We start from the raw sequence: 26,551 nt of genomic DNA, 5'->3' as shown, positions 1-26,551 counted from the left end.
TTTTTAAATTTCATCCACAGTAAAATCTATATTTTATTTGTGGTATCACCCCATTTTTGGCAGTTTATGTACAACATTGTCCGATTGAAATTAAAGGGACTCATGCAAATGCATGGAGTAACTGAATTTCAATATGCCAATTTTAATGCCATTTTACATGGCATTAGCAACAAGAAGTTTGTAGCTTCATGCCGTGGGGACCACACTGACTCCACAACAATGTAGTTATGCCAGTGCAAATTTCCTTCATTTAGATAGGGCTTCTATTAACATAATTCCTGGAGCAGATTACATATAGCGGAAAATGAACCAGTCGCAGCCTTGGTCCACACTACAAACTTATGTCAGTTTAAGTAGGTCGCTCGGGGTGAGAATTTTCTACACCCAAGTCACGTAGTTATACCAACTTAACCCCCAGTGCAGACAGCATTACGTCAACAGGGGGACTTCTCTCATCGACATAGCTACTGCTTCTTGGGGAGGTGGAATACCTACAGTGACAGGAGAAGCTCTCCCGTCGGCATAGGTAGCACCTTCACTAAGCGCTCCAGCTGTACCATTGCAGCACTCTAAGCCCCGGTCTACACTACGAGTTTAGGTCAAATTTAGCAGCATTAAATCGATTTAACCCTGCACCCATCCACATGACGAAGCCATTTTTGTTGACTTAACGGGCTTTTAAAATCGATTTTTGTACTCCTCCCCGACGAGGGGATTAGTGCTGAAATTGACATCGCCGGGTCGAATTTGGGGTAGTGTGGATGCAATTCGACAGTACTGGCCTCTGGGAGCTATCCCAGAGTGCTCCATTGTGACCGCTCTGGACAGCACTCTCAACTCAGATGCACTGGCCAGGTACACAGGAAAAGCCCAGGGAACTTTTGAATTTCATTTCCTGTTTGGCCACCGTGGCGAACTCAGCAGCACAGGTGACCATGAAGTCCCCACAGAATGTTTCTACGCTCCCCCTCCGTCCCTGAGGTTATTGCAGATTAGAAGGCGAAAAAAACCGCACTCGTGATGCCATGTTTTCCGAGCTCATGCAGTCCTCCTGCACTGATAGAGCACCGCTTAATGGATGGAGGCATTCAGTGGCAGAGGCCAGGAAAGAATTGCCGTGTTTGCTTAACAGCAAAAGTCTCATGCCTTGCTAGCGATCCTGCCCGAGCCAGGTCGCTGTGTCACATGCACTCCACGCTGTGTCAGCCTTGGGCGGGGTCATGACCACTTTGTGAGCAGGAAGGCCACAGATATAGACATTGCATTAGGTAGCTTCTGTGGCTAGAGAAAACATTCCTGTGAATTCGGCAAAGTCTGTGGCAAAAAAAAAAGAAGTCCCGTGACACACCAAACTATTCATAATGCACAACCACGTGTTACATAAAGTATAACAGGGACCACATGAGGGATACATTCAAGTTGGGTTTCTGTAGTGTAGTGGTTACCGCTTTCACCTAACACGCAAACGGTGTTCGAAACAGGTTCCTTTTTCTGACTTCCCTCCTGCATTTTTAGTCTTAGAACAGACCGCGCTGTGAAATTTTACTTTGAATTGTATCAATTATGAGTTAAATAATATGGAAGCTCTCTCTAAATTACAATCCCGGGTTCCTTACCCTTTCAGCTGCTCTGATAAATTAACATTTTTGTTAGGGGTGGGGGGAAATTTTCATAAAGCCTTTTATAGGGACTAAACGCTATCTAGGACTCTGAAATAATCTTAACGTGGCCCACAGAGTGCAACCCTTCGTTCTCGATTTGTCATTCCACAAGTTGAACTGCTCCTTACTACTCTCCAGGCTTCATGAGCCATGGGAGCAAGGTGCAGGCTGGGGCAAGCACGGAGAGCAGCCTGAGGCAGAAGCCTCCAGCTCGCATGATATTCCAGGCAGGACTGAATCTCCATGAGATGAAACTTAAAGAAGAGAATGACCTGGAGTCACTCCCATTCGGTGCTCTACGAGGAGGATAGCCATGTCTGTCCAGGCGCCCCGATCAACCTCAGGAGCACTTCTATAAAATCGACCTGATTTCGTAGTGTAGACACACCTTAAGTGTAAACAAGCTCTCAGTAACTCATGCTTTAGCATACAAGGAGAAAAAATGTGCATCAGCAACATAAGCTGCTCCCCTCTCAGTGTTCTAGGTGAAAGGTGCGAAGATTGCTGCTCGTCACTGGTCACACATAAGTGATAAAGAAGAGAAAAGTCAAGCACCAACTACAGTGAATGGATGTGAGAAGCTGCAGGGTGCTACATAATGTGACAATGACTCAGGAAAATAAAAATGGGATACAGAGTTTTTTTGAATAAGAGGCCTTTTCTAGGGGCAAATCTAGTCCAAGTCAATAGTGACTGAAAGTTGTTGCCATCCGAAAACTGTATAGTAGTTTTAGTTAAATGACTGAAAGGTGGGGGTCTCAGTCCAATTTCCAACAGGCAAGAGTATACATCTGAGTTATTCAAAACCAAAAATTCTTGTTGTCAGACACCAAGAAACCAAAAATTGAAAGAGCTTGAATGTGAACTACCTACTCGCCCCAGAGGTGGGCTCTCTACGTCAAACTTGGAGTTTATTAGTCAAACAACAGAAAGAAGCTTACACCACTGCTGGGCATGCAGCATCTATTCTACTGTAAAACAGAAGACAATTTCTCTATGGGTGTCAATCTTTCACAAACACTGAGTACGGTTAATGAAGAAAACTGATGCTAATTAAACTCAGTAGCACCCCCATACTAAGGGAAGAATGAAGAACCCTAGTAAACATCCATCCTGGTCTTGATAAATCCCCTTGCTCACCTGATAGTTGTGGGTCGGAAACTCTCTCTGGGACATGGGGGTGTTTAAGCCACCACTATCAGTAGAATAAAAAACTTTCCTTTAGAAAGAGTTTCTAGCCTGTATTGTTGCAAAGCCCTGGCTTACACTCAAAAGTTAGGTCGACATAGCTACAGCACTCAGGGATGTGAAAAATTCACACCCCCTGTGCAACATAGCTATGCTGACCTAAACTCTGGTGTAGATGTGATTAAGTCAAAGGAAGCACACTTCTATCAACCAGGCTACCATCGCTCAGGGAGATGGATTACCTACAGCAACAGAAAAACCCCTTCCATTACTGTAGAAAGCATCTACACTACAGACTATAGCAGCTTAACTATGGTGCCAGAGCAGTGCCATTGTAGCACCGGTAGTGCAGACATGGCCAAAGATAACCTTCCAAATACAAGTGGACATAGTGTCTCCTTTAACCTGCCAGCAGTTCTAGTGCCTCTGTTCAGTTTCCTCCAGCAAAAGAGTGAATTGATAAGATGGATGTTTCACAGGTGCTATTCAGAAATTTGCAAAGATTAATGAAACTTGATAATGTTGTCAATTAGGGTTGGGGTTCCCGGGATCTTTAGGAACTGGGATGGGCTTCTCATTAGGCCACTGGGCCTGGACCTTGTATGTGGTATACCCCAAATCTATCGTACCAGCCTCTAGCTAGGTGTATCTTAAGATTTTTCCAAGCCCTGCTCCCACAAGTACTGTAATTAGTACATCTGTTTCAACCTGAAACTTAAGTTTGGTGAATTTAGGAGATCAGGTAAAACTGCAGTACAGCACTAATACACAGTTGAAAAAAATCTATGAACAAGCCAAGCTAGATGTGTCAAACTGATGTCTATAAGGGTTGTTTTCACTCTTCTGCCTCTGACGAAAGTTTCACCACAGACAAGAGTGCATGCAGTGTTTGACTGTCAATAACAAGTGGAGGAGTACTAAGCAAGGCAAGTACAAGATACCAGCACTGAGCTGCCCACGTGCTGGCAACAGGAAACATTTTTCAGAAATAAAACATACAAAAAAAGCTAGCTGGGGAAAAAACAAAGAGAAAAAATGTGTGAAAGAGAAAAAAAATTTTCATGGTCTTTCTTTTCTTCAAGAATTAGCTATGGAGCTTGTTTGCTAGCATCAATTCTATCTACATCCAGAAAAATTCTTTAGCAGCAGAAAAAATAATTTGCAGCTGGAAACTACTTATCAAAACCAACATAGTAAATTACTAACAAACTTAATTCTGTTAAAATACAAACATATGAACAATCCCTGTCCCGGATATTCCTTACAATCTTCTCTTTCCAGAAATCGTATCACAGGGTCCAGTCTCACTTATTCATAGCATTCTCACAAACAATCCATTCTCACTTATTCATAGCATTCACTGTTCAGTTCAAGGGCCATCTGCAGTACAGATTTCTGGGATTTTACTCGCTTGGTTTCTGTTGCAACTGGCAACTCTAATTCAGTGATTCAGGAACGTTTTGATCCACATGTACAATCCAATTATTCATTATTCAACAGGCCAGATCCACTGACCCAGAGATCTACATAATACCCAGCCTGTAATCACTTGTAAATACCTTCCCTCATTATTACATTGTGTTCAGAATAAAAACAAATGGGGCTGAAACAGAAGGAAGGAACCCCGAAACGAAACAGAAAATGTTCAAAGACAAAATTAGCATATGCTCCAGGGTTGTCTGTCCCATTTAAAGACATAGGAGGAGCAAGAAAGGCCAGTGAGGATAAACAAGTGCTTGAAAGGCATGTGATAGATGAACAAAGCCCTGGCTGGGATGATTTAACTGGGAATTGGTCCTGCTTCGAGCAGGGGGTTGGACTAGATGACCTTCAGGGGTCCCTTCCAACCCTGATATTCTATGATTCTATGAACAGGTATATAAATCAAACAAAAAGATTAAAGAATGCCAGAGCCAAGCAGGTTGCAACTGAAAGCAAGAGTACAAAATAGCAAAGCAAAATTCAATAATATACTAATATTAATGTAAAAAGTTTTTTAAAGTCTACATGAATTTTGGTTGTGGAGTATCCTTGTCCTGTTAACTGTGTGTATTATTTATTCAAAAAATTTCTGCCTGCCTCATTTGCTCTAATTCTTTGAATCAATGCAAACTATCGCATATTAAAAGATAATTTTCTCTGCTTCCCCTCTATGCTTTGCCCCAATTAGTGTTTTCAGCATCTCTTCTTTGAAGAAAATCAAGCAAGCCATATGTTCCCAGTTTTTCTACAGATTCCTAACTCCATCAGTTTTCCTGCCATGTTTCTGATTCTCTTTAGTATTTCCACTTCCTTGTGAAAGAAAAAGTATGCCTATTTCTGACACCTGCGCCACTCTCCTCCCACACACAAGAAGAGCGGTTTTTTAAGTAATTTCGTCTTTCAATAAAATACTGTCATCAATCTGAGTCCAAACCCTGATCCTCACTTTTTGTTTATGTATCATTAAAATATCTTACCCTGTGATGTGATATATCAGCACAATGAGAAATGGATAAATTCACAAGGATTCAAAGAATCAGTGCAAATAAGGTGACTGTATTAACTATTTAAATAATTCTAAGAGTTGTATACAGGGAAACTCCAAACCATAAACACGGATTTGGGGGGAAAAACTTTTCATATAACACTGCACCGATGATCAGTCTATACCAGCAAGCATGATATGCTCACAAATTTGATTAGCTAAAACTATTACTGTAACTAGATATTGTTCTGAGGCGACATCTGTAAATGTCAAAAGTTTGATGAAAAGATTAAAAAGGTTGACTAATGAAGTGTAAAAAGGATTAGTATTGTCAGATGAAATAGACTACAGATGAAACAAATTGCTAAAAGCTAACCACCATACACAGGAAGGCTTACTGTTAAAACACTCTAGATACAGACTGTTTTATCGGTCTTAAAATGGTAACTGCAAGTATATTGATAAACAGACGGAGAAGATGGCTTGGTTCATTGCAACTTCAAAGTGCAGTACTTCCACATGCTCTTCTGTAGTCCTACTTATAACTTCCCATAGCAGTGTCCTTTTCCAAATCACAATACAAAGTCTTTTGGCTAAGATCTAGTATTCAGTCTGCTATCTGATATGACCTTTATCAAGGAACAGATGCTGCCCTTGCAGGAGGATGCAATGTCTATTAGGTACTTCCAACTCTAAGTGCTATGTTCCTGTGGGTTAAAGAGGATAGATCTTAACTATATACACAAGAGGAAACTGATGAAGCAAACAAACTGCCAGCCAACACAGCACGGCTTAAAGAGAGCCCAGCTAGCCCCACACCGCTATAACGGCAGCCAACGCCAGGTCTGGAGTGGGGAGAGAAGGAGAGAACCTGGGTCACCTTGGGGCTGCGTGGAGAAGAGGCAGGAGCTACCCTTCCCTACCTGAGGGGAAGAGATGCTAGCCTGCCAGCCAAGGTAGCCATATGGGAGTAACTACTGTCTCCTCAGACAAGGGAGACTGCAAAGGAGACCTAGGAGACTCTGGCATCTAAGGTAACTAAGTGAGAAAAGCCCAGAGACATTGTGGGGTTTGGCCTGACCAACTTGCAGCTGCCCCGCCCAAAGGAGCCAGGGACCACGGCAGGGCACTGCCCAAGATCGATGAAAGGGTGCTATGGGAGACAAGACACTCAGCAAATTGGACTAGAGGGGCCACACCACAAACTGAACAGAAAGTGGTAGGAAGTAGCCCAAGGCAGTGGATTTAGACTCCCTGCTAGGATGACCCCACAAGGTTCAGGGGTCGACACACACAGGGCCCTGGGCTGGGACCCAGTGGAGAGGGAGGACCTGGTTCCCCCAACCACTGCTGCCTAAAAGACTTAGGATCCTCAACCAAACAGGGAGCAGAAAGCTAAGCATGCCAACCACTAGGCCACCCGCCCTCCAAACCACCTGGTAGAGAACCATTTTTCCTTTTTAACCAAAGGGACACTAGTAATTTGAAGCATTGTGCTTCAAGCCACTAACTGACCTAAGTGTAAGTCTGAACTGAAGTTTGTGTTTTAAAAATTAATGTGTAGACTATTTTTGTGTTATAGAAAGTGAAAAATAAATGCCAGTGACTGAGCCAGACATAGCTGCAACAGAAATCCTCCACTTAAATCCTGATCTACAACTACCCTACTATTCTGGTCATGAACTTCTCAACACAGTCTCACTGTGTCAAATTTTGTGATGAAAATAGAGGGACCATGATGAGACCAAACTCATTTTTCACTTGGAATAGAACCTAGGTCTCCAACAGTGAAAGACTATTGTTCTAAATACTAAACCACTTCTCTGAAGTGGTATGAGTTACAAAAGTGTTTTAAAAGAAGCAATGCAAACGACTAAATAAATAAATAAATAAAACACAATACTAAAAACAAGGCCCAGGATAAACACAGCTCCTCTGATTAAATTTAAAGTCTGGATTGATTTTTACAGACATGAACCCATAAAACAGGGGCTATGTTGAAACTTAACTACAACAGTACAAATGCCATCTCCATAATAAGCTTAGCGGATTAAAATTTAGCCATTTAAGGCTGATTGACCAACTTGTTATAAAGACTTGTGACCTTGTACAATCCATTGGTGATCTATACAATCCATTGGTGATCTTCCAGAAAACATCATCCTGGCCACTACGAATGTGGAAGCTTTCTACACCAACATTCCGCACAAAGATGGACTACAAGCCGTCAGGAACAGTATCCTCGATAATGTCTCGGCAAACCAGGTGGCTGAACTTTGTGACTTTGTCCTCACCCATAACTATTTCACATTTGGGGACAATGTATATCTTCAAGTCAGCGGCACTGCTATGGGTACCCGCATGGCCCCACAGTATGCCAACATTTTTATGGCTGACTTAGAACAATGCTTCTTCAGCTCTCGTCCCCTAACGCCCCTACTCTACTTGCACTACATTGATGACATCATCTGGACCCATGGAAAAGCCGCCCTTGAGAAATTCCACCATGATTTTAACAATTTCCATCCCACCATCAACCTCAGCCTGGACCAGTCCACACAAGAGATCCACTTCCTGGATACTACAGTGCTAATAAGCGATGGTCACATAAACTCAACCCTATACCGGAAACCTACTGAACGCTATACTTACTTACATGCCTCCAGCTTTCATTCAGACCACACCACACGATCCATGGTTTACAGCAGTGGTCTCCAAAGTGGGGTGCACAAGACGATCAATTGGGGGGGCGCAGCAGGAAGAGCGCCGCCAGAGCAAAAGGGCGGCGCGGCAGGAGGAGCACTGCTGGGGGCGGGGGAGGAGGAGGCAGCCCCGAGTCCTCCGGCCCGTGGAGGAGCGGCCGGAAAGAAGCAGCACTTCCCCCTTCAAAGCTGGCCAGAGAGAAGTGGCGCTTTGAAGGGGAAAGCGCCACTTCTCTCCAGCCGCTGGCTGCGTGGCTGCCCCTGCTGAGTCCTCCAGCCCATGCTCTCAGGGCCACATTCCGAAAGGGGCTTTAGAGCTGCAGGCCAGGGCCCCAGGGCCCCCTTAGCCCAGGGCCCTGAAGCCCCTGCGTTCCGGGTGGCCCTGCCTGCCGGGAGGTGGGGTGGGGGGACGGGACGGGACGACAGCTCCCAGAATCGTGGCCATGGGGGTGGTGCTGTGCTGCGTAGAGCCACCTGCACACCCCTGCAGTAAACAGGAGCTGCCCCAGGTAAGTGCTCTGCACCTCCTGCCTGCCCCAGCCCTGAGCCTCCTCCCGCACCCCCACCCTGAGCACCCTCCCAGACCCCGCACCCCCACCCTGAGCGCCCGCTGTATCACAAAGTGTTAAACCAAGATTTTCAAAAATAATAAAGCATATTCAATCACATTGCTCTCACTAAAAAGATTAATAATAATTTTTTTTAGTGAGAGCAAAAAGGTTTTTTGTACCGTTAATAAAATAAAAAATTTAAAAAATATTGTTTATTTCATCTTTATCTCATCGTTTTTTAATTTCTATTTTTTGTGTATGTTTTATAATTTACACAATATATTAGTACAGTAGTACATGTATATAATTTATACATAAATAAATATACATATATTGGGGGTGCGTGCTCAAAAAATTTTTACTAATGGGGTGCGCGATCAAAAAAGTTTGGAGACCACTGGTTTACAGCCAAGCTCTATGATACAACCGCATTTGCTCCAACCCCTCAGTCAGAGACAAACACCTACAAGATCTCTATCAAGCATTCTTACAACTACAATACCCAAATGCTGAAGTGAAGAAACAGATTGACAGAGCCAAAAGAGTACCCAGAAGTCACCTACTACAGGACAGGCCCAACAAAGAAAGTAACAGAACGCCACTAGCCGTCACCTTCAGCCCCCAACTAAAACCTCTCCAGCGCATCATCAAGGATCTACAACCTATCCTGAAGGACGACCCATCACTCTCACAGATCTTGGGAGACAGGCCAGTCCTTGCTTACAGACAGCCCCCCAACCTGAAGCAAATACTCACCAGCAACCACACAACAAAAACACTAACCCAGGAACTTATCCTTGCAACAAAGCCCATTGCCAACTGTGTCCGCATATCTATTCAGGGGACATCATCATAGGACCTAATCACATCAGCCACACTATCAGAGGCTTGTTCACCTGAACATCTACCAATGTGATATATGCCATCATGTGCCAGCAATGCCTCCCTGCCATGTACACTGGCCAAACTGGACAGTCTCTACATAAAAGAATAAATGGACACAAATCAGACGTCAAGAATTATAACATTCAAAAACCAGTCGGAGAACACTTCAATCTCCCTGGTCACTCGATTACAGACCTAAAAGTCGCAATACAACAACAAAAAACACTTCAAAAAACAGACTCCAACAAGAAACTGCTGAATCGGAATTAATTTGCAAACTGGACACCATTAAATTAGGCTTGAATAAAGACCGGGAGTGGATGGCTCATTACACAAAGTAAAACTATTTCCCCATGCTTATTTTTGCCCCCTACTGTTACTCACACCTTCTTGTCAACTGTTGGAAATGGGCCATCCTGATTAATAGCTCACCTTAACTGAGCACTCTTGTTATAGTGGGTATGGCAACATCCATTTTTTCATGGTGTGTGTGTGTGTGTGTTTTCCTACTGTATTTTCCACTGCACGCATCCGATGAAGTGGGTTTTGGCCCACGAAAGCTTATGCTCAAATAAATTTGTTAGTCTTTAAGGTGCCACAAGTACTCCTCGTTCTTTCTGCTGATATAGACTAACATGGCTACCACTCTGAAACCTATAGAAGAGTAAGATTCAAATCTACTAAAGAAGAACTTTCACATCTTGAGGAAAGAAATACCTTAAATGTAGTTCAAATTCCCATTTAGGTGCTCCATCCTGACTCTCACCTTTTCCCCAATTAAATCAAATATACAAAAAGCTTTGTTTTAAATTTGCATTCATTGTTTAAAATCCCATTCCTCCTATTTAATCCCGCAGGAAAGTTCAATTATTATTTATGACATTACTGTAATTTCCACAGCAACATAATAGTGGCACAGATAGGATACTGCAGCAAACCCATAATTAAGATGGAGAAGAAAGCACTTGATCTGAAGTGGGGGAAAAAAGGCCAGAGGTCCATGAAAAACTGCAAAGTAACTTGTTTTTTGTATTAAGGTTTTGGTTTGCTAAAATCCCCTTTTAAAGTTTCCCTATATTGGTCTGCACAGTTTTGTACTAGTACAACTATTTCAGTCAGAACAGAATGTGCCAATTTTTACTTTTCCTGTGAAGAAGTGAGCAAATTACACTGGAAGTTGTCAAAACATAGCCAGACCTTGAAAGTGCTCTCCCAAACTCTTCTCCCACTTGCAACAATTTTGCATGGGATTCCCAAACATTGAAAGAAATGAAGCTAGATCAGAGGTGGGCAAACTACGGCCCAGGGGGACTGTCCTGCCCAGCCCCTGAGTTCCCGGTCAGGGAGGCTAGCCCCCGCTTGTCCTCCCTTCCCCGCAGACTCATCTCACCCCGCCGCCAGTGCTCTGGCCCGCTGCTCGCAGCGTGGCTGGCTCTGGCTGGGCTGCGAGCTCCTGCTGCTCTGAGCAGCATGATAACAGGGCAGAGAAGGGGGTTGGAGGGCTGGATAAGGGGCACAAGGTCCCGGGGGCAGTCAGGGGGGATGGGGTTGGATAGGCATGGGAGTCCCGGGGGGGCTGTCAGGGGAGGTTGGATACTGGGCAGGGGCCAGGCTGTTTGGGGAGGCACAGACTTCCCTACTTGGCCCTCCATACAGTTTCGTAATGCCAATGTGGCCCTCGGGCCAAAAAGTTTGCCCACCCCCGAGTTAGATGGAACGCAACATCCAATATGCAAAAAAGCAAAACACAAAATCCATTCCAACCTAGCCTTCCCAAAATAACATCAGACCAAACAAAAAGCCCAGTCTCTATTGACTGGAGGAGACAGATTTTTGCATGTTTTGGGACATGCTTCAGTGGAGGGTGCCATATAAAAATCTAGAAGAAAAAGACTGTAAGCATCTGGATCTTTCCATTTAACAAACTGCATGTGTCAAATTATGGCTATACTAGATGAACTGAGTTATCTGGGAAGAACAGAGGTTAGTCCAACAAGCTTCTTTCCCCAAAGCCAGTTTTGAGTAGTCAAAAATAATTGCAAACAAGTTATAAGCAAATTAAAATTAGTGTTGTAGAGAAAATCTAAAGAAAAACCACCACCACCAGAATGGACTAAAAAAAAATAATGTCATCATAATATTCCAGGATATTAACACATACTTTAATTAATGTTAGTCTGCCAAGTAAAAGCAATTACTTCACCAGGAAAGGCACAGATTTACTGGAAATTCCCCTCCCTATCTACCTCCTACAATAGTGGAGAACAGAAAAAGGAGACAAATGTTTTATCTGTCTTCATAAATAATTGTTGCATTCATAAATAATTATTGCAGATACTATAAAGTAACAGAGAATTACTGAAAAAGTGGATTTACAAAAAAAAACCCCAAATAATGCTAAATGGCCTTTACAAACATAAACAAAGGGATCCTGTCAATTCACTTTTGGCCCCAAAATTAGATTTTTATGTAAAAGCTTCTCTTTACAAAACTTAAACCCAAAAGAAATGTTTCCATGATTTAGTTACTAATTCCAATTGTAACAGGCTTTTAGTTCCCCCTCTCCGCCCAACAAACATTGCCTTGCACCATTTCAATCTGAGCATTGCAGAACTAGTACAAGAGAACCTGAAAGCAAAACTGACTAGACTATTTTAATCGATCAAGCTGAGAGGAAAGGAAGAAATTAAATCATACTAAACAGTAAAAATACAAATATTCAAATTCTCAGCTGTATCTACCCAAGATCTTATTGGTAATAGATGTAAGGAGGTTAGTCAAGACCATGACTGTTCAAAAAAGAAAGTTTCTTTGTGAAGAATTAGCTTTGTTTGTGTTCAGTTTCTTTTCTCTAACATTCAGTTCTGCACTTCCTTCAGCCATGTGAGCACACATCCTTACTTATGATGAGTCTACTCTGACATCCAAGAAAGCAAGAAAAAGATCCATCAGAACCCTTTGGGATACTGATGTCCCTTCTTGAGCAGTTCAACGCATTATCAAAGAATGCTGCATGTAATTCTGGTCACCCCATCTCAAGAAAGGTATTAGAATTGGAGAAAGTACAGAAGTACAATAAAAATGATTATGGGTGTGGAACAGCTTGCACATGAGAAGATATTAGAAAGACTGGGAATGTTCAGCTTGGAAAAGACAACTGAGGGGGGATGTGATAGGGGTCTATGAAATCAAGAATGGTGTGGAGAAAGTGAATAAGGAAGTGCTGTTTACCCCTTCACAGAACACAAGAACCTGGGATCACCTAATGAAATTAACAGGCAGCAGGTTTAAAAGAAAGTACTTCTTCACACAATGCACAGTCAACCTGTGGAACTCATTGCCAGGGGATGATTTGAAGGCCAAAACTATAATGGGGTTCAAAAATAAGTTCAAGGAGGATAGGTCCATCAATGGCTATGAGCCAAGATGGTCAGGGACACAACCCTATGCTCTGGGAGTCCCTAAACATTTGACTGCCAGAAGCTGGGACTGGACAACAGGGGATGGATCACTCAGTAAATTGCCCTGTTCTGTTCACTGGCTCTGAAGCATCTGACACCGGCCACTGTCAGAAGACAGGGTACAGGGCTAGATGAACCATTGGTCTGACCCAGTATGTCCATTCTGATGTTCTTACGTTCAGAGCAACAGAGCCAATTTTAAGCATAAGCAATGCAAGCAATTACATCCCCGTCCCCTAATGCTAACCTAGAAAAGGTCTCCCCACCTCATGAAATGATATGCTGTAGTGATCCTCCCTTGATACATCAAGTTCGAAGAGAGAGACAACCCTTGGACTCAGGAAAAGCTACTCACCGTCCAACCCTTCTCTGCCTGGTAACTTGGTCCCATAGAAACCAGCTCCAGAAACAGAATAGCTTAAGTGTCTTTAAGAAGTCACCAGGAATCTACTGCAACTATTCATGCACAGACCATGAGTTTGCCCCCGCCCTCCCTCTCCCACACAAACACTTCCTATTTCATAACTAGTATTAAGCCGTTTGTGTTGTAAAAAGGCAACGGTCAAAAATGATTCCTGGATGGTAGGACTAAGTCAATTTTTCTGAACAACAGTTGCATTTTCAACAATCTTAAAGATGGTCTGCAAAAGGATTATTTTAAAATATGGCTTATTTTCAGTTTTGCTTCTTCATGATTAATAGAGGGAATTAAAAGTGTGGGTTTGGTTTTTTGTTTTTGTTTGGGTTCCCCCCCACTTTCTTTTACCTCAGAAATACCTGGTAAATCAAATCTGGTCTTCCCCAAGGTCTCAGAGGATGTATATTTAATTCTCACACCTTATATGAAGGGGTATGAATGTTGAAGCGTTTCTTTCTCCAAAATTTTAATTGATCAACTTAACCAGTGTTAACAAATACCAAAAATCTAACTTTTGAGCAGTATGTCTAAAAACCCATCCTCCTCTCAATTTTCACTCTCCCAGCTTTTGTAATGTCACAATTTCACTATATCTCTAGGCACTAGAGAGACTTCCAGAAAAGACCGGACTTGAATTTCTCATGCAAAGTAGCCCAGGGAAACAGAGCAGCAATTAGTAAAGGGACACAGTATGAGGCTGCTATACTTAAAGGGTCCCTGCGTTGGGACCCGGAGCAACGGGTGGGACAGGCCCCCTTCCAACCAACCACTGGGCAGAAGTAGCTACACCCTAAGGAAGGGAATTAGAACTGTGGCACTCCACAGAAGGGAACCACACTACTGGGACTGACTTAGCGGGGAGCTGTGGTTAGCAAACTGAGTCCAAGCAGGAATGCTGGGCTCACTGAGGCCCCAAGGAGAGACAAGGAGTCCCCAGGGATGCTGTTCAGTACTAGAGGAGGAACCTTGCAACCTAGCTGGACCAACTGAGGGTACTGTGATGGGTTAAAGACTGAGCCCAGGGAGGGCTGCAGGACATTTTAGACTCTATACCCCGGAAGGAGTTAGTTTGTTTCACACATGGACAGAGTGTGACTCGGCTGGAGGGCTAGGTCACGGAAGACCCACCTGACAAGTGCAGAGACCGGGGGATACTGCGTGAGGAGAAAAAGCTCCAAATGAAGGCAACTATGTTTCACAGTGTAACAAAGGGCACAAATTAAAAACAATGGTGTAGCTGAGAATCTTTATTACTGGTGATAATTAAGAAATAGCACAGCTTGAATTTCAGATCCCAGTTTCAGTCTGCAAGCTGGGTAGTTAGAAAAAATATTCTGCATCTGAAATGAGCAAAACTGATATAGAAATCATTGGGACAGTAAGATGGAGAAACCTTCAATTCCACTTTTATAAACTCAGTTTTCAGAGCAGAACCACACTTAAAATAATCTTCAGGGGTTTATAATACAAGTACTCATATTACTCTACTGCATCATTACAAGTCACTCCCATTCTCAATGTATATTGGTTTTAGTACTGTAAGGTATCAAGTTATTAAATGTAAACTTTTATTTCCCTAAAGAAAATAAGAGAGATCACGCTGCCAAAATGATGACTGGTCTGAGACTAGTTTGAGTGAGAGCAAAATTTTGGATCTACTTTTTTGGTGTTGACCAACACTAGAACATAAAAAGCATCCTATTATTCCTCATGCCATACTGCTCTCCACAGAATACAAGCATCACCCCTATATATTAACCTACTGCTAATCCCCCTAAGAAGAGTAATACCTCCAGAGAATCCCCGTCAATTTATTGTTTATACAATGTTTTGCGATCCCCAACTGAAAGGTGCCACAGAAGTATTATTGAATTCAAACGGTCAAACTAGGGAAGGAGGGAAAATGATATAGATCAAACATATTGAGGGAAAAATACAATTCACAACCCACTTTCCCCCACTACTCCTCTTCCAATAGTATCTTTACACACCCTGACATTTTATTTATTTATTTTTAACAAACCCTGCCACATGACAGCAAGGAAGGAAGAGTGAAATCTCTTTTGCAGGATTTGTTTAAAAAAAAACACTCAAGGGGGACAGCTAAGGTACTACAGTAAAGGGTGCCAAGAACAGAACGTAAGGAAAGGAACGTGGTTTAAAATAAGAAAGGACACAGGAGGCTAGGGTGGGGAGGTGCACATGAGATGACAGCAAGAGATTAAGGGAAGGAGAGAAGTTGGATTTTTATCATTTCAAATGTACACAAATTAATGTTACAATTCTCTCAGAGATATGGTGACAGGAACAAAACAAGTTAACTTTGCTCACAGTTTATACTGTTCCCAGAATCCCTTAATGCAACTACACTTTATGTGTTGTACAATTGTAAACATATTATTCTTCAAGCAATGGCTGACAAAAATCCACTTGCCTACTCAGAGTTTGCAAGTTAAAATCATGAACTAAGTGTTGTAGCAAAATGGTACTTACAAGTATAACAGGAACTCTTCCCAACAAGAGAATGGAAATCAGGAGTTCTATGGGATAAGACAGAAGGAATAAAGCATAGTAGGTCAGGTATAAGGAAGTGAAATGAGAAATCTAGTTTGTTAGTAATTAGGGATGGGACATTTTCTTACAGTTTACAAAGGGCTAGGATACCGGAAGGCAATGTGGATGGTGATTTTACATTGACTACAAGAGCTCCTTGCAGGCTTTCATAGACACGTGAACATTTAGCTATTTTTGTTTTCCCCTCAGATCTCTTGATCATCACATGCCTTCCCCCATAGGAAGTAGACTGCCACTCTCCAATACAATATTTGAGGAAGATCTTACATGTTCACTTTGTCTGCTGACAGCACTTCTCCCATGTTTCTATCAGAACTGAGAACCAAGCAAAATTACACTGAATCCATGACTATGGAGGAGGAAAAGGACTAAGAACCTCTAACATGCTTCCCCCCACCACCCTCATAAAGATTTGCTTTAACTCTTCATAGTACCTTAAATACTGTGATTTTTTTTAAAAGACGTAAGAATTATTTTGGGAAAGTTCAGTGTCCTGCCGTATATAAGGGGTGACACTAGATGATCACACTGGTCCCTTTTAGCTATGATAGCTGTAACTTTTATTTATAAAAGCATCTCACTGGAAGCACTTGAGGCTATTAAGTACTAGCAGTATGAATTTCCTGTACCTGACACATTTCTAGATAGTTACATACACTCCTCTCTCTACTTACTGCCCTTAGCAATTTTTGTATGTCAGCATTTTTTCCTGCAAACAGCTGATTCAATGGTTAAAAAGCAAAAATGAACACCAACTTTTCCTTTTTACCTACAGCTTAGTTTCTTCTTATGGCATTATCAACTGATTTGAAAGCAAAAAATCTTTTGATGAGTGTAACAATCTGTGCAAAAGCTCAAATATATTATAGAGTATGGGTCAAATGTTTAATATTTCAAAGCCAAGAGAAATATTGTTACAAGATATCAATTAAGAACAGTAAAAAAAAAAAAGCCTAAGACAGAAAATAGCATTTGGCTTCGTGTTACAATACGAAAAATGGAGAGGAAAGGAATATTTTGTTGCAAATGTGATGTGTCATTCCATATTCTTTATGAAAATATGCTTATGACAAGAATATAACGTAACTGAGATGTACTTCATGCAAGACAGCTCATGTGAGATATCATTGGAAAGATTATGATTTACTGAATGCGATTATCCTATTTGTACGCCTGTATCATTTCTGTATCTGAAGTTAGGAATATTCACTATGTATCTGTATTTCAACTATGCTACTTTAGGTGACACCCACTGCTAACACTTCAGGTACAACAATGGAAAAGCCAGACATGGCGGAGGGCCCATCGATAAGAACAATGGACTGTGAAAAGTTTGGCTTTCCTGCAGAAGCTCCATGCTGCCAGTGACTCATGGAAGCTATGATACTACAGAGTCACGTGGTCTTGTAACCTGATACTAAACATTACCTGGAACTTCTAGTAACTTTTAAAAAATAAAACAGACTGTGCTTTTGTCAGTGATTACATTAACAGAACCAAATAGCTTGAGAATAATATGAACTTCATCATACATTTTATTTTTACTGACACATTTCAAATACAAAATTTATTTAGAATTCTGTTTTTTGGGTATTTTCTTGTAATAGATTACTTCTGATAGCAGAATTTCTTTCAATTCCATCCTTATCTGATTCGTGCTTGCAGTGTCCTTTGGTAAGACACAAAAAAATAAATCTGTACAGCTTAGTATTTCTGAAGCAACTAAGGAAACCAAAGTTGTTTTTGAAACATGCAATAACCTTGTTTAGAATAAAAGAAGGAGCAGAACTAAATTATTTATGTAGCTCACTCATCCAGTGGAGATTTGACATAATGGGCCTATACAAGGAGTGGCACCTAGCTTCTCAAAGTGAGGCTTGGGCAACAGAAAACCAAGAAACCTGGAAGGGTACAAGCTAGTTTTCCTACAAATTCCTTCCTAATCTGATTTGAGGAAATTACACACGACATGTCTTTGCATGAGATCCACCCAGGCATACAGACTCAAGGTAGGTCTACACTTAAAACACTGTAGCACTTCAGTGCAGACACTCACTAAAGTGATGGGAGAGATTCTGCCATTACTATAGGTAATCCATCTCCCAAAAAAGTGGTAGCTAGGTCACTGGAAGAATTCTTCCACCCACCTAGCACTGTCTATACCGAGGATTAGGTTGGAATAGCTATGTCTCTCAGAGATGTGTATTTTTCATGCCCCTGAGAAAGGCAGCTATGCCAATGTAAGTTTTAAATGTCAATTAGCTCTCAGGAACTGACTTTTAAATCTCAAGAGCTCACCTGAAATACAGGTTACAGACAGGTGTCAATAGATCATCATCATCAAGGTAAAAAGTAAGTCAAGCAAAATTTACAGATATCTGTTCCTTTCTTGTTAAAATAGGAACAATAAGGCCAGGTCTACACTCAAAAATTAATTAGACCCAGCTACGTCGCTCAGGGGTGTGAAAAATCCACACTCCTGAGCGACACAGTTAAGACAAACGAACTCCTGATGTAGACGCACAAGGTCAACAAAAGAATTCTTCCATAGACCTACCTAGTGCCTCTTGGGGAGCTGGATTAACTACACGGATGGGAGAATCCCTCCCACCACCCTTGTGAGTGTCTACTCTGAAGTACGGCAACTGTGCCACATTGGAACTTTGTTGAAAGCAAGAAATATTTAAAGGGACACTGCTTAAAAATCAAACTTCAGTCTGAAATTACCTGTTATTGCTACACAAATTAGTTAAGGATATTATAAATGAAAGGAGCAAAACCTTTCTACCAATGCGATATATGCCATCATGTGCCAGCAATGCCCCTCTGCCATGTACATTGGTCAAACTGGACAGTCTCTACGTAAAAGAATAAATGGACACAAATCAGACGTCAAGAATTATAACATTCAAAAACCAGTTGGAGAACACTTCAATCTCTCTGGTCACTTGATTACAGACCTAAAAGTTGCAATACTTCAACAAAAAAACTTAAAAACCAGACTCCAACGAGAGACTGCTGAATTGGAATTAATTTGCAAACTGGATACAATTAACTTAGGCTTGAATAGAGACTGGGAGTGAATGGGTCATTACACAAAGTAAAACTATTTCCCCTTGTTTATTTCCCCTCCTACTGTTCTTGTCAACTGCTGGAAATGGCCCACCTTGATCATCACTACAAAAAGGTTCCCCTCCCCCCCGCTCTCCTGCTGGTAATAGCTCACCTTTCCTGATCACTCTTGTTACAGTCTGAAAGGTAACACCCACTGTTTCATGTTCTCTGTGTATATAAAATCTCCCCACTATATTTTCCACTGTATGCATCCGATGAAGTGAGCTATAGCTCAGGAAAGCTTATGCTCTAATAAATTTGTTAGTCTCTAAGGTGCCACAAGTACTCCTTTTCTTTTTATCGATACAGACTAACACGGCTACCACTCTGAAACCTTAGTTTATTATGATTATTTAAAAATTGATTCTAATCTTTGGGTTCTTAACAAACCGTTACTATAAAACTTAAAATATTATGCACACAATTAAACGAACAAATTATTTAATAAATTGCCCAGAACTCAGAAAACACCCATCGTCATTTTTAAACTAAGGGCTGGAGGAAAGCCAACAGGTGCAGAGGAGGTTCGGACATCCCTTAGGGGAGGATCTATAAATGGAGATTCCCTATATCCTAATAAGGAGGAGACAGAGGATGGAAGATGATAAATTACAGGTAGGATCTGATGAGAAACAGTCAAAAGAAAAAGAGTCCCATTCAATTACATCATGTAATGGCGGACAGCTAAAAAGTGACAAGTTTTTAAAGTGCTTACATATCCGTGCTAGACATCTAAATAATAAGATGGGTGAACCAGAGTGCCTTGTATTAAATGAGGATATTAATATAATAGGCATCACAGAAACTTGGTGGCATGAGGATAATCAATGGGACACAGTAATACCAGGGTACAGAATATATCGGAAGGACAGAACAGGTCGTGCTGGTGGGGGAGTGGCACTATATGTGAAAGAAAGCATAGAATCAGATTCTACGACAGGGAAGTTTGGGCACCACTGACCTAGAGGATAACAGGGTTCTGAGAAATAGCCAGCATGACTTGTCAAGAACAAATCATGCCAAACCAACCTAATATCCTTCTTTGTTACTGTTACTGCTCCGGGGGGGGGCTGTAAACATGATATATTTTTATTTAATACAGCTTTTGACACAGTCTCACATGGCTTTCTCATAAGCAAACTACGGAAATGTGGTCTATATGAAATTACTATATGGTGGGTGTGTAACTGGTTGAAAGACCATACTCAAAAAGCAGTTATCAATGGTTCACTGTCAAACCAAGGACGTATCTAGTGGGATCATGCAGGGGTTCAGTACTATTGAATATTTTCATTAATGGCTTGGATGATGGAGTGAAGAGTATGCTTATAAAATCTGAAAAATGACACCAAGTTAGGAGGGGTCACAAGCACTTTGAATGACAGGATTAGAATTCAAAACAACCTCAACAAATTGTGGAATTGGTCTAAAATTAACAAGATGAAATTCAATCAAGACACATGCAAAGTACAACATTCAGACAGGAAAAAAACAAATGCACAAATACAAAATGGGGAATCACTGTCTAGGCAGTAATACTGCTGAACAAAATGAGGGGGTTATAGTGGATCACAAATTATATGAGTCAATGTTCACGCAGTTGCAAAAAAGTTTAATATCGTTCTGGGATGTATTAACCAGGGTGTGGTACGTAAGACACAGGAAATAACTGTCCCACCCTGTTTAGCATAGGCGAGGCTTCAGCTGGAGTACTGTGTCCCACTGTGCATGCCACACTTTTGGAAAGATGTGGACAAACTGGGAAGTCCAGAGGAGAGAAATAAAAATGATAAAAGTTTAGAAAACCTGACCAATGAGGAAAGTTTTTAAAAAATTGGGCAGGTTCCGTCTTGATAAAAGAAGACAGAGGGGGCACCTGATTAGAGTCTTCAAATATGTTAAAGGATATTATAAAGAGAATGGGGATCAACTGTTCTCCTTGTGCACTGAATGCAGGACAAGAAGTAATGGCTTAATCCACAGCAAGGGAGATTTAAATTAGATATCAGGAAAAACTTTCTAACTATAAGGACAGTTATGCACTGGAATAGACTTGCAAGGGAGATTGTGGAATCCCTGTTACTGGAGGGTTTTAAGAACAGGTTGGACAAACAACTGTCAGGGATGGTCTAGGTTTACTTGGTCCTGCCTCAGCGCACAGGTCTGGATTAGATGACCTCTCATTATATGACCCGCCCTACGTTTCTATGATGCTACGATTTTTGTTACCTATATTTGAAGTTTACAAAGAAAGCAAGTATGATGATCAAAGGCACAAGCATCAATTATCAGAAATACTATCTGCCGAACAGGTTAAACTGCAATAATTCAACTAGGTCAAGATTTTCAAAACTAGAAACCTTAAGCTAGGATCCCCAAAATCATATTTTTGGTACCTCCCTAATTTTCCAAAGTACTAAGCACTCAATAACTCCCACTGATGACTTTATAAATGCTTTAAATACAGATACAGGAATAAAATCTTGGCCCCATTCAATAAGTAATTTCATTCTCTCTCTGATTATAGTTGTCCAGAGCAACTATCTGCCTGGCTGCTAATCATCTTTGGGTGATGAATCCTCAGTGAATGCTCTGGTATGACAGCCTCACCATCTCATTTACAAACTCAGTGAAATTACCCCAATTACTGTACTTTATTTTTGTAGCTCAAGTGCATTAACTTATCAAAATATAGGTTTCTTGGTATTTTAACTATGAAAGACTGCAGGAGATGCACTGATTAGTCATATTCTTTTGAAAGGCCTTCTGACCCCTGCACAGCCAAGGCATGTGTTAATGACCTAGTAAAGTGTGTTTTGTCTCTTGCTGTTTCTTTCAAGCACACATTGATAAAACACATATATTAAACTACAGAGCATACATACACCATGCATTTAGGTCACCCCTGTGTGGGGCATCAAGGTACTTAGACACTATTACCTAGGACTTGCCAATATGATGTATCAAAAACATGGAGCAGAAAATAAATGGTGTCAGACTAAAGTGACTCATCTACAACATGTAGTTTTATTTTCTTCACCACCACCGCCATAAACAGTCTTTTGCTCAGATTGTGCTTACCTTTAACAGTAAGATGAAATATGCAAGGAAGGGGAGGATATTTATTTACTTAGTGCTCATAAAAAGGAGCTAGATCAACAATCCTGAAGCCCAAAGACCGACTTATCCACAGAACAAATACACCATGGACATCGGTAGCACAAGTTTCCCTACACTGCTTTCTTAAAGTTAATTCTACCTTCTGTGTCTTAGTTATGATTTCTTCCCAAATCCAGCTTTGCATTAAGAAAAGCAGCACAGTTATAATTCTTACAGAACCCGCTCATCAGCATCGCTGGTATCTATCCCCCAGCACTAGTTACTCTGTCTAAGACCAGGCCACTTCTAACAACAAAATATATGTACACAATGACCCTGGGCAGTTTGAATGGTCGATATTAAAACATGAGCTTGTTCTTACAGTTTAACTGAATTTCTCCGTTGCTTAACAAATCTAAAACAAATGCTTCTTATGCACAACTGACAATATCCGACAGCCATTTGACCTGCCTCAGTGCACTTCACATGAAATAAAAAACCCTTGGCTCTTTTTAGATTTGCACGCTTATCATAGCTTAATATACCCAATGAGATGGCTAAAATGTTGCCAAAGCCAACCACTAAGTTGGCTTCAACCTAAAAGTTTTAGCTTCAATGGTAGCAGATTATAATAAATGTCAGATATACTATAATTTCACTTTTTCTTTTCCCAAAAGAAACTGTCGTAATAAAACACCATCGACTGAAGAGACAGATATATGCTATAAATTCATGCTCATCTTTGTATTTCTCCAAGAAGATCTTTTGAATTTGTCATTCACACTTACATACACATTTTATTACAGATTACAACCTCAGAGAGAGCATTAAATACACACAGACAAACCCATAGCAATGACTTTCTGCACACTCTGCAGACTGATGCTTCACTGAATCAAATGCAAGCAAAAGCTGAAAATCTCCTTGTGTGTCACACAGCAGCAGCATCACACATGGATGGCTTTCACCTTTCTCTCTGAGGGAGAAATGGCTCCATCTCTATATTATACGCCAGTAATAAACCAATTGCCTTGTGTTACTATGCATACAATTGCAAGATCTAGATAAAGCATAAGCAAAAAACCGAAGTATGTTAGTAAACTGACTACCCCATCCACATTGTTACATCCAGACAGAATACCATTGGAATCAAATTGTCTTCATTAAAGCATCACAAAAAGCAGCACAAAATAAATCAGTTCTCCCTTCTCTCCAAATTCCTGTTTCAAAAACTAGGTTTCCCGTTGGTTCTAAACGCATCATTTAACAAAACTCAAGTGTGTAATACTCTGAGCAGCCACTAATTATAAAAATCCCAAGCAGCAACATAGGGGGAGACAACATCTGAAATCCCGAGCTGTCATTTGTCATTAGGAGTCTCAGTTAACACAAGCCCTAAATCCAAAGTTATTATTTATATAGTCTTTGAGGACTTTTTGTCATTTTGAAGTCCAAAGACAGAGGACACAAGCACACAAAAACATTGCAAGTCCCCCTGGTACCAGGTATGCAGGAGTGGGAGGAGGGAAGGGGAAGCTGGGCTTTCTTCATCCCCCGCCCGCCCCCCCCCCCCAGCAAGAGGTTCCCAGGGAAAACACAATGTCCATAATTTTTAATACCTTATTATGAACAGGTTCCATAGCTATGTGGCATTTATGACAAATTGAGATAATCCCTTGTCCCCCATACACACATATTGCTCCTCAACAGCTAATCCCCCCCCCCCCCAGTACAAAGACAGCTAATGTTTAACAGTCTCTGTTTCATGATCCAAAACGCAGCAGAAAGCAAAGGGGGTGGCAACTGGGGGTGGGATGAGGGATATTCCGCTTTATGATGAGGTCCCCTATTCTATCCCCCCCGCCCCGCCATTCCCTCTCCCCCCACCCTTCCCTCTCCCCCGCCTCCCTGCCCCTCTCCTCACGCCCCCCCCGCCATTCCCTCTCCTCACGCCCCCCCTGCCCCTCTCCTCACGCCCCCCCTGCCCCTCTCCCCCGCCCCCCTCCTCACGCCCCCCCCGCCATTCCCTCTCCCCCCGCCCCCCCGCCCCTCTCCTCACGCCCCCCCCGCCATTCCCTCTCCCCCCGCCCCTCTCCTCACGCCCCCCCCGCCATTCCCTCTCCCCCCGCCCCCCTGCCCCTCTCCTCACGCCCCCCCCGCCATTCCCTCTCCCCCCGCCCCCCCGCCCCCCTCCTCCTCACGCCCCCCCTCCTCACGCCCCCCCGCCATTCCCTCTCCCCCCGCCCCCCTGCCCCTCTCCTCACGCCCCCCCCCCGCCCCCCGATGTGCTGCAGCGTCAGACCCTCCCCCTCAGCAGCATCAGCTCCATCTTGGCCTCCAGCCGCCCAGCCGGCCCTGGGTGCGTACGAGGCTCTGAGGCGCCACAGACCGGTGGGGGGGGGGCCGGCGGGGCGAACGGACCCTGCTCCCCCCTCATTTACCTGCGCCCTCCGCAGCGGGCCGGCGGGTGCGCAGCTCCAGGGAGGGGGGTGTCGCCGGGCGGGGGGAGGGGCGGCTCTCGACTCCCCCGCGGATGGTTGCGGGGGGGGGAGGTGCGGGGCGGCGGCTCCTCCTCACAGGCCGGCCCGGGCTCCGGCGGCGTCTCCTCAGCAGCCCCAGCCGCCGCCAAGCGACACAAGCGAGCGGGACCCGGCGACGCGGAGCGAAGGGGGGAGGAGCAGGGCAGAGGGAGGCTGCGTGCGCGCTCACACACGCGCGTGCGCGCCCTCCCAGTTCCGCGGAGACGAGCGCGCCACATCCCAGCGGAGCGGGGCGGGGCAGGGAAGGGGCGGGGGGGGTACGCCAGGGGGCGGGGGCGCGCGCCGGAGGGGAGCCGTGCGCGCGCGCGCGCGCGAGGGGCGGGCTCCGCTCTGAGGGGCGGCGTGTCCCTGCGGGGAAACACCCGGGGACCGGGACCAGCGCGGGGGCGGGCGGCTGCTCCCCGTGCTCTTCGTCCGGGCGGCGTTGCGGAACCGGGGAGCCGGTTTCGCCGCTGGCCCGGCCCGGCCCGGCCCATCGCTGCGGCGAGCCCCCGTCCCGCCCGGCTGGGAGGGAAGGCCGGAGGCGCCCCGGGAAGCGCTGCCGCGGAAGCTAGGGGCGGGGGTAAAGCTGCGTGGGGCAAGGAGGCAAATCAGCGCGGCCGATGAGGGTTTTTGAACGGGGAAGCGTAGAGGGGACCCTTAAAAAGAAATCACCTTCCCTGACCGGGAATCGAACCCGGGCCGCGGCGGTGAGAGCGCCGAATCCTAACCACTAGACCACCAGGGAGCGTTAGGGAGGGTTTTTCACACAGCCTTAACTTCCTATCGGTGTTTCACTTTCATTTTCATAGTCAATACGCCATGGGAGAGAAAGTGGGTGAGGTCATATCTTTGACTGGTGCAGTGTCTGTTGGTGAGAGAGACAAGCTTTGGAGCAGGCCCTGAAGAAAGGCTCTGTGTAAGCCCCAAAGCTTCTCTCTTGCACCAACAGAAGTTGGGCAAATAAAAGAGATGACCTCACCCACCTCCTCTCTGTAATAGCTGGGTCTAACTGCAATACAACATAGCAAAGTGAATGCCTAGCCTGCATTTAATCTGCTATATCAATGCAAAAAGAAAAGGAGGACTTGTGGCACCTTAGAGACTAACCAATTTATTTGAACATAAGCTTTCGGGAGCGACAGGTCACTTCATCGGATGCACAGCTCACTTCATCCAATGCATTCATCCGATGAAGTGAGCTGTCGCTCCCAAAAGCTTATGCTCAACTAAATTGGTTAGTCTCTAAGGTGCCACAAGTCCTCCTCTTCTTTTTGCGAATACAGACTAACAGGGCTGCTACTCTGAAATATGTCAATGCAGTATTTTTAAATAAGTGAAAGGTATTATGATACACTGAGTGCTCCAAAGAGCAGCACCTTTCTTTCAACTATTGTCGGATCCTCCAGCCTCAGACTTACATATTAAAAATGCCCAGCATGTTACTGATAGTAGTCATTTGATCTATTTCTCCGCAATTCCATGCATGACATTTCTCAGCAATGAAAAAGTCACCAACGCCACCATCCCCAGCCAAACAGAAGGTGAGAGGGATGGCAGGAGCCTTTCCTCTGACGCCTCCCCAGAAGCAAGTGGGGCTAAGCTGCAATCAGGAGCAGCTGTGGTGCTGGGACAGCCGGGCACAGAAGGGAGGCAGTGCCTGGCAGAAAGAGGGTAGGATTTGCTGGGAGGTAAAGCCAGGGTGCATCACCCTGCGTGGGCAGGCCAGGGTGAGATTGATGGGGCAGCAGGAGTTTTGGGCTGTCTCCCTTGTTCCCCATTCTGCCCTGTCCTTTTTCAGCCTCTGCCCCCATTTTGTCCCATGTCCCCCACTTCAGCCTCTTCTGTCCCTGCATCACATCCCCTCCCCCTCATTCTGCACTCACCCTGCTGTGGGGGTGGGGCCTGCAAG

The 26,551-nt window shown here is 43.5% G+C and overlaps 1 protein-coding gene and 1 non-coding gene across 6 annotated transcripts in view; both read right to left on the bottom strand.

The window, feature by feature from the left end:
- DNAJC5 (DnaJ heat shock protein family (Hsp40) member C5) overlaps positions 1-25,406 on the bottom strand; it is a 62,640-nt gene extending 37,234 nt beyond the window's left edge. For 2 of the 5 annotated variants that reach the window (XM_073308936.1, XM_073308938.1), the window contains exons 1-2: positions 24,562-24,822; positions 15,827-15,873 (exon numbers count right to left, since the gene is read on the bottom strand). The gene's annotated coding sequence lies outside the window, so the exon portion shown is untranslated. Of the gene's footprint in view, positions 1-15,826; positions 15,874-24,561; positions 24,823-25,314 lie in introns of those variants that run through there. The other 3 variants (XM_073308937.1, XM_073308939.1, XM_073308940.2) reach the window with 2 other exon arrangements.
- Positions 25,316-25,387, bottom strand: TRNAE-CUC (transfer RNA glutamic acid (anticodon CUC)). The gene has a single exon. It is a non-coding gene; the product is annotated as a tRNA-Glu (tRNA).
- Positions 25,407-26,551: the final 1,145 nt, after the last annotated feature.

This window comes from Lepidochelys kempii, chromosome 13 (assembly GCF_965140285.1).
Source record: "Lepidochelys kempii isolate rLepKem1 chromosome 13, rLepKem1.hap1, whole genome shotgun sequence".
In the NCBI taxonomy this organism is placed as follows: domain Eukaryota; kingdom Metazoa; phylum Chordata; order Testudines; family Cheloniidae; genus Lepidochelys; species Lepidochelys kempii.
This window is presented reverse-complemented; position numbering and strand designations above follow the sequence as displayed.